Source organism: Orycteropus afer, unplaced genomic scaffold, assembly GCF_000298275.1.
Source record: "Orycteropus afer afer isolate SDZICR_OR568_19922 unplaced genomic scaffold, OryAfe1.0 scaffold00015, whole genome shotgun sequence".
In the NCBI taxonomy this organism is placed as follows: domain Eukaryota; kingdom Metazoa; phylum Chordata; class Mammalia; order Tubulidentata; family Orycteropodidae; genus Orycteropus; species Orycteropus afer.
Genome location: NW_006921602.1, coordinates 12,674,963 through 12,684,240, shown reverse-complemented (window position 1 = coordinate 12,684,240; position 9,278 = coordinate 12,674,963).

The following is a 9,278-nucleotide window of genomic DNA, read 5'->3' as shown; positions in this document are numbered from 1 at the left end:
GACTGCTAACCAGAAGGCTGGTGGTTCAAACCCACCAGCCACTCCTCGGAAGGAAGATGGGGCAATCTACTTCCGTAGTGATACTGCCTCTGAAACCCAAGGAGGGGTCACTATGAGTCGGGGCCAACTCGATGGCACATAACAACAAATCCATGCTGAAGACTTTGATCTTCATCAGTAACTGCTTCAAGTCTTCCTCACTTTCAGTAAGCAAGGTTGTATTATCCACATAACACAAATCTTCCTCTAGTCCTGATGCTGTGTTTTTCTTCATAAAGTCCAGCTTTTTGTATGATTTGCTCAGCATACAGATTGAATAAGTATGATGAAAGGATACAACCCTGTCATATACCATTCCTGATTTTAAAACATATACAACTTCCTTGTTCTGTTTGAATGACTGTCTCTTGGTCCATGTACACATTCCTCATGAGCACCATTAAGTCTCTGGATTTCTCATTCTTTGCAATATTATCTATAATTTGTTATGATACACATAGTCGAATGTCTTTGCATAGTCAATAAAGCACAGGTAAACATATTTCTGGTATTTTGTACTTACAGCTAAGATTCATCTGACATCAGCAGTGATATCCCCCATTCCATGTCCTCTTTGGAATCTGACTTGAATTTCTGGAAGTTCCCATTGATATACTGTTGCAATCGATTTTTAATTATATGTGCATAAAAGTATGCAAATCATAACTGTATAGTTTGTTGAATTGTCAAAAACTGAGCACACTTATGTAACCAGCACCAGATCAAGACCCTAAAGTCTAAAGTCTCTTTGAGTTCCCTTCTTGTCACTGCCGCTACCTCCCCCACCTCTGGCCAAGGAAGACCACCATTCTGACATTTGACACTACAGTACAGATGCGAGTGACCTGTTTTTGTACTTGATTTAAATGGGATTCATACACTACAGTACCTTCATTTTTAAGGAGCTTCTCTCATCTGCTTGCTACCATAGGACTATTTCTACACCACTGTTTAGCAGAGAAAGGAGTCCTGGTGGCAGCGTGATTAAGTGCTCAGCTGCTAACCAAAAAGGCCAGTGGTTCAAACCCACAGGCTACTCTTCAGGAAAAAGATGTGGCAGTTTGCTTCTGTAAAGATTATAAGCCTTGAAAACTATGGGCAGTTCTGCTCAGTCCTATAGGGTCGCTGTGAGTATGAATTGAGTCCATGGCAACACGTTCTGGTTTAATACAGTTAGTCCTGTGGGCTCCAATAGGACTGGAACAGGGCCTTATTTTCCTATAACCTTTAGTATCTCTTACAGGATTTGACTGGACAAATACGGGAAGGTGTCCAGGATGGCTGGTGAATTTTTCTGAGCCCTGAGTCCATGCTGAGATAAATAAGAGCTTACTCTTGAGCACAGGGATGAGTTTACCCCCACCCAGGCCACTGAAACAAGGCCATGTACGCCACCGTGGTTTCCCAAAGGTTGTGTCTCCTTTTCCTCTCCCGTTCGGACCCCTGCTCTCTATTTCTTTCAGTTGGAGGCCTTCCTCCTCCTTGGGCCAGGCTGTGGTTGACCCATCTGTCAGCACCTGCTCTGAGGGCTGGAACCAGGCAGGAGGGTTGGAAATGTTACCCTGTAGATCCTTTTGCATATGGTTGAGCTGTTGTTGTTGTTGTTATGTGCCCTCGAGTGGGACCCGACTCATAGCGACCCCTCCTTGGGTTTCCAAGGCACTATCACTACAGAAATAGATTGCTCCATCTTCTTTCCAAGGAGTGGCTGGTGGGTTTGAACTGCCAGCCTTCTGGTTAGCAGTCAAGTGCCTTAGGCACTATGCTATGGTTGAGCTAGGCCTGGGGAATTCAACTTTGAGGATGTTTGCGTGGGGACCTGGGGATTAGGGATTAAGTCCTCTGCGAAGACACAAGGTCAGGTCCTGCCCTGGGGTCAGCTCTTGTCATCCAGAAAGTCACAGGGCCTGGGGAAGACCTCTGAAGAATTCTCTCTGATCCTCCCCTGTCCATGTGATGCCACAGGACATGAAGATCCTCCAAGGGACCCCATCCTGCACATACACATGCAATGTCTAAGCACACAATCAAGGACTAATGCCAACAGTAGAAACCCTTCTAGGCATCATTCTATGCTTAAAATGACGGAGAGTTTTTGTATATGTAAATATCATCTTTATTTTACTATCATGTTTTATTTTAGATTTCAACTTTCAAAGTTTGTTTATCTAGTGCTTTCTTCCTTTTTCTCTTTATCACAGAGATGTTGGCCATTAGTCAAGCTTTGTGCCCATGCTGGGCAAACGAAGTCTCCTTTGTAGTGTTCTGTGGAGAGAGTGGAGATAGGGCTAGCATGTTCCCTAGTCCTGCCCCTGCCCTAGCCTAGCCCTGGTGACATCTGCCCAGCAGGTCTAAGTGACTGGTCCTCATGGGTCACACCACAGTTCACTGCCCTCTAGTCTGTGCTAAGGTCAATTGTACAGGTTGTTCCTGAAGCTGAACAAGTGAAAAGGTAACTCCTGACAGGTGATCCTCCTGGATCTTCCTTTATGGGTTATGAGTTCCCACTTATCCCCAGAATATTGGCCTCACTCACAGCTGCTGCAAATGACCTTCTTCATTTAGGGTTAACAATAGTCCTCTTCCTATAGGACCTCTTTAGAATGTATCTTTCTCCAAGTGGTGAGCTTACTGCAGTCCCTTTCCTTCAAAATCAGGTAGAATGACTGTAAGGAAGAACTCTGAATACAATACACCAGTTGTCAATGAGTTATTTCTGACTCATGGCACCCCCATGTGTATCAGAGTAGAACTGCGCTCCACAGAGTTTTCAAGTGGCTGATTTTTCAGGAGTAGATCACCAGGTCTTTCTTCTGGGGCACCCTTGGATGGGTTTGAACCTCCAACCTTTTGGTTAGTAGTCAAGTGTTTGCATTACCCAGAAATTCTTGAGTACAATGAGTCCTGGGAAATGGGGAAGATGGTATAGCATGAAGACCCTGAGACAAAAGTGGGTGGTGGATCAATGCTTCTCACCTACCTTGCTGACTAGAATGGTGTCACAGACCACCCTTGGAAATGAGCACCTTGTTGGTACACACAGCACACATGCACTTATACATGTTATTTCTCCATCCTGGACGTACCTCCACAGTGTGCTCACATAAATCCCATCCTACATTTTACTCATACCCTCCTCAACTATCGCCACTACACATAGAGCTGGAAAGGACTTTAAAAATTCAGTCTTTAAAAAACCAGAGTCACCCAGGGTTGGTGGCCAAGCAGAGTGGTAAAGGCAGCTGTGGTGCAACGAAGACAAAAAACTTCATTTCCCTTCTGCAGCTGTGTAGGCTTGGGCAGATCACTCAACCTGTCTGAGCCTAGAATCTTCAATTGTGAAATTCCAGATAACACTCACTGCAGAGGTCTGTGAGGATTCAAGGGGTCTCATGATGCCAGTGTCTTGCAAACCACGAGGATGGTGAGTGATGGTGACCAGGCAGAACTCCTGTCCTTTTTCCTTCCTTCCAAAGCCCATCTTCAAGTTATATTGGGAACACATTTTGTAAATATTTTTTTCCTGTTATGTCTTTTAACTTTTTTATGGTATCATTTATTATACAGAAGTTTGTGATTTGAATGTAGTTAAATGTATTCATCTTTTTCTTTAAGGTGCTGTGTCTTCCCTAAGATTATAAGTGAGGAGCATTTTAAAATGACAAATTCTCCAGACAAATCTCAGAAAAAGAAACGTAAATAGATCTTAGTAATATGACAAAACCCATGAACTCTCTCATAAGAGAAATGCCAATTAAAATTGTGTTGAAATACCACTTTTTACATTCTCAGATTAGCAAAAGTCCAAAAGTTTGATAACACACTCTTCTGGAGAAGCTGATAGGAAACAGGCACTCTCATCCTCTGCCAGTAGAAGTATAAACTGGTACAATAATTTGATAATATTTATAAAAATTAAAAATGTACATACCTTTTGACCCAGTAATTTCTGGGTCAGTACATTTCTAGGAATTTATCCTCAAATATTACTTGTACACATATAAAATGATATAGTACAAGGTTATTCTTTATTGAATTTTGTTTGTAAAAGCAAAGTAAACAACCTAAATATCTATCATTAGTGGGAAAAAAAAGTGTTATGTTATATCCATACAATGTACTAGATAGCTGAAACAAAGGATGAGAAAGCTATTTATAAACTGATATAGAAAAAAATCTATGTTGTTAAGAGAACAATGTGCAGAATAGTATATAATATACTACCATTTGTTTTTGTTTTAAAAAGGAAAGAATATATATCCTTATGTATTATATATTACTATATAAATATATATAATATGGAGCAGCTATCTGTAGTAGAGACAACTATTGGTCTCTACTTGTCTGGAAGAAAAGATAATGAAGGAAACCAAAAGCTTAAAGAAGAAACTAGTCCATAGGACTAACAGCCCACATGAACCACAGCCTCATCTAGCCTGAGACCAGAAGAACTACATGGTTCCTGGCTACCACCACCAACAGTTCTTATTAGGAACACAGTAGAAGATCCCGCATAGAAAGGGAGAAAATTATAGAACAAAACTCAAATTCCTGAAAATGGCCAGACTTACTGTGTTGGTAGAGACTAAACAAACCCCCTGAAACTATTGCCCTAAGGTATCTTTGAACTTGGAACTGAAGTTACTCTCAGTGGTCACCTTTTATCCAAATAACAAATTAGCTTATAAAATAAACAATATTACCAGTGAACACTCTGATCCTTAAATAATTAACTATGTGAGACTAAAATTTACCCTAAATCTAAGATGAGAAGCTAAGGAGGGGCAGGAAGCTAGACAAATGGAAACAGTATAGAAACAATGGAAATATTAAGAATGTTGACACATTGTGAAAAATGTTACCAATGTCATGGAACAAGTTGTATAAGAATTGTTAAATAGGAACCTAATTTGCTATGTAAGCTTTCATCTAAAACAGAATAAAATATTTTTAAAAATATATAATATATATAATAAGATATATATTATATATGAGGTCTCTAGAAATATTCACAAGTAACTATACATAAATATTCACAAGTAATAAGAGTGATTACTACTATTAGTTAGAGGTGGAGGGAGACTTTTCTCTATGTACAGGCATACATCAGAGATGTTGCAGGTTTAGTACTAGACCACTGCAATAAAGAAAATAAAATGAGTCACATGAATTTTTTGGCTTCCTAGTACATATAAATGTTTTGTTTATGCTATATTGTAATCTACTAACTGCACAATAGCATTGTAAAAAGTTTGAAACATTGTAAGAACTACCAAAATGTGACAGGGAGACACAAAGTGAGCATGTCATTGGAAAAATGGCGCCAATTGACTTGCTTGATGCAGGATTGCCACAAACCTTCACTTTGTGAAAAACGTTAAATCTGCAAAGTGCAATAAAGAAGAACAATAAAACTAGGTGTGCCTGTACTTTGAAGTTTTTTAACTATGCAAATGATGTTTCACCTATTAAGAAAACTAAACAAAAAAATCTTAAATAATGACACATTTGTGCAACCCAATCCAGAATATTTTGGGCCTGTATTTTTAGAAGTTAGGCCTGTATTTTTTAGAAATTTCCCAGGAATCTCTTAGAGGAATCGTGGCCTATTGTAGAACATGGCTAAAGACCTAGAGAGCTTTCAGATCTATGAGACAGTCTGTGGCCTGTGCAGCGCCACCTGGTGGCTTGAGTCAGACAAGCTCTGGAAAATCTGTGGGGATACCCAACAAATGCAGAGGATCCAGGAGCAATTTGAAACTGCAACCACAAGCTGAGTGGGGGTCACCCCAGCAGGCATATGGCCTGCCTAGAGTCACTGACACCCTCCAAGCTGCCTTTCTGGGTCTCAACTGGAATAAGGCACAGCTGCAGAGTCACCTTCACTGTACACTGCCTATCCTGAATGTGTCTGCCTTGGTGTCTCTTGTGTTCTGCAGCCTTTATGTCCCAAGGAGCCACCCAGGTGCAGCCTGCAGGAGTATACAACACCTGTACTTTAGAGTTAGACTGGGGTTCAAATTCTGCCTCTACCATCTATCAGCCTCGTTATCTCACACAATTTGCTCTCTCAGGTCCTTAGTTCTTTCATCTGCAGAATGGGGATAACTATGTCAAATAAAGTCTGTGCACAAATCTAGAACAATGCCTACGTGTAGCAGAAACTTGAAAAATGTTAGTTATCTTCCCATTTGTTACTTCTTGATAATTTTGCTGTGGGAAAATAGAGGAAACTCCCCTGGTCCAAAAATGAATGGCTTGGCTCCTGGGTGCTTCCTGTGACCACAGTGGACCCAAGCATTGGAAAGACTAAAGAAGAAATTCAAATATTTCTGGTGTTTCTAAACCCTCTCTATCCCTCCTTTCACCTTCTTACTTCTTATTTTAACTGCTAACGAAAAACCCCAGGACTGTCTGAGATAAGTGGGAACTCAGAAGTGGCTGCACTTCCCGTAGGCAGGGTCTGGCTCAGTACTGGTCATGCCACTCTAGGCCTGGGTGCTCCATCACAAGTCTCCTCTGGCCGGGGAGCAGGACCCAGTCCCTCAGGGAGCACGTAGTCTGAGGAGAAAACTGAACAGAGCAAAAGTCACAGTGAATGTGCAGGTTCTGAGGGGGCCCAGAGAGATATTGACAAAGTTACTAATTGACCACCTCCTCTCTTGAGTTACATCACTGTTTCTAGAAGCTCTTTAAAAAAATGCAGCTAAAAGCACATAAGTGCTTTACTCCTTAGATCAGATTAACATTTTAGCTTCTCTCCTAGATCTTCTTGAAGATGGCAAGGAAGATAAGATACCAAACTGAAGGAATTTTGTTTGAGGGTATGGGCAGGTATAATCTTGAGGATGGGCCAAAGCAGTTCTGGGAGGGATAACTACTAGATTCAAGGCTGTCTAGCAGTGGGAAGACACCAGTGTGGCCAAGAAAAGCCTCAGAAGAGAAAACTGGAAAATACCGAGGTCACTTGTGTAAAAATTCTGCTCTGACTGCTTTACCCATGCAGCAGAGAACCTCTGAGAATTCAGACACCAGGTGAACAGGATCCAGACCTTAGGCATCACCTGATTCACAGGTGATGAAAGTGAGGTCCAGCAAGAAGACCAGTAAGGAGAGATGACTTAATGGGTGACCTTGGCCTGGAACTTGAGTCTCCTCAGCCCTTCTGAGTGATGGAAAGCATTTGAGCTTTGCAGCCAGATAGAACTGGATCTGAAGCCAAATTTACCCGTTTGTTTGCTATCTGTGTGGTCTTAGAAAAGTCATTCACCACTCTGAGCCTCAGTTTGCCTCATCTGTAAAACGGAGACAGTAGTTGTTTCTCAGAATCGTGAGGACTAGAGATAATGCATGCCAATTACCTGGCACATGGCAGGCACTTGGTGAGGACAACTATGATCATTGCTTCTCCTAACCCAAACTGAACCTGCTGCAGACCAGCAGGAAGAGGGCTGGCTGCAACAGCTCCCTGACCCAGCTGCTCTGCACTTCATGGTGGTCATGATAGGCCATTAGTAGGGTCTGGTTGGAGGGGCCAGGCATGTAGAAAGCAGAATGTGTCTCCCCTCTCCCAATTTGTGATTTGGGCAAATTCACTTTCCATACAGTAATTCATACACATTTTGTTTCATGACATTGACTGCAATCCCAATAACAGCTCTCTTCCCACTTCCTCCCTTTGGTTACCTCTTCCTTCTTTCTGTCCTCTGAGCTTTCTTTCTCCCTGTGCAAATATTACCCTTCTGATCTCCCATGGTTGATCGTTTTAAGGAGTGTACCTACCTGCTGTAAATGTCCACCTTATAGGCCTATTGTTTGGCTGGAAGCCATGGGAGTGAGCTCAGTTCCAGGCCTGAAGGGTGACTAGGGGCCATAGTCTTGGGGGTTTCACCAGCCTCCATCAGACCAGTAAGCCTGGTCATCTTTATGGTTTTGAATCAAAATGTGTCTTGTGTCAGGGGAGTGAGGTTTCCTAACTATCCCCAACTCGAAAAGCATGCAGGTATGGGGGCCATATGTCCAGCCCACAGTGAAGAAATGCAGAGGGGGAAAAACCAAGAACCACGGTACCTCATTTATATTAAGTTACTAGGACTGACCCCAAAGACAATGTGGAGACCATAGGCTTTGTAGTCACAAGAGTGGTTTAGTGGCAGAAATAATACAGGAAGTTTCTATCCTCCTTTCCCTGTTGCTCCAGCTTCCTCATTTACATATTTATTTTTACATTTTTACTGTCTAATGGTAACAATAAGAAGCATGGTTGTTGCAGTAGCAAAACATTTTCTGAGTGCAATGTACCTTTACACACATTAGCCTGTTTCATTTAATCCTTACAGCAGCCCTGCAAGGAACATATTATTGCCCCCATTTTTCAAGAGTTAAAGCTGAGGTTCAGAAATGGAAGCTTCTTTGCGAAAAGTCACTCAGCCAGGAAGAAATGGGACTCAAACCTAGTGTCCTGGCCTGACTCCAAAGCCAGTATCTCCACGCCGGAGGCCAGGACCGCTGGCCTGGGCTTGAAGCCACAATCCAGGGAAGTGGTGTAGATATGATTCTGGAGGCTGCCACAGGTCCAGCTCCTGGGCTAGTATGGCTGCGTGCTGGGGGTAGGGAGCCTCATTTGAGCCCCAGTTTGGTCATGAGGCAACCCTGAACAAATGGGGGCCATGATAGAAGTAGAACCTGACAAAGAGTAGAGCCCAAAACAGTAGAGAAGGGGAAGACATTAGGCCCACCTCCCCATATCTGTTTTCCCATCTCTTGGCAATGATTTCACTTTGTCTCCTTGTGGCTGGCTCCACCCATTCTCTGAGGCCCTGGATCTCATTGTTGTTGTTGTTGTTGTTAGATGCAGTGGAGCCAGTTTCTACTCATAGTGACTCCATGTGACAGAGCAGAAATGCCCCACAGGGTTTTCCAGGTTGTAATCTTTACGGGAACAGATCATCAGGTCTTTCTCCTGTGAGTTTGGAGCACCACCTTTTCAGTTAACAACCAGCACTGAACAATTGTACCACCAGAACACTTTCCCTGGGTCTCCAACCTAAGCGAAGTCTATCCCCTGGCCCCCAATATTGGTCCAGGGATGAGCACATGAGACAAGACAAAGGTTTGTTGGGATCTTCAGAAAGAAGCCACCCATGTATAGTAGAGCTGACAAGGGGCAAGGTTATGGTCATTGCTTGGTCACAGCCAGCTACCCAGAGGGACCGAGTAGTTGATCCTGCGGGCTTGGG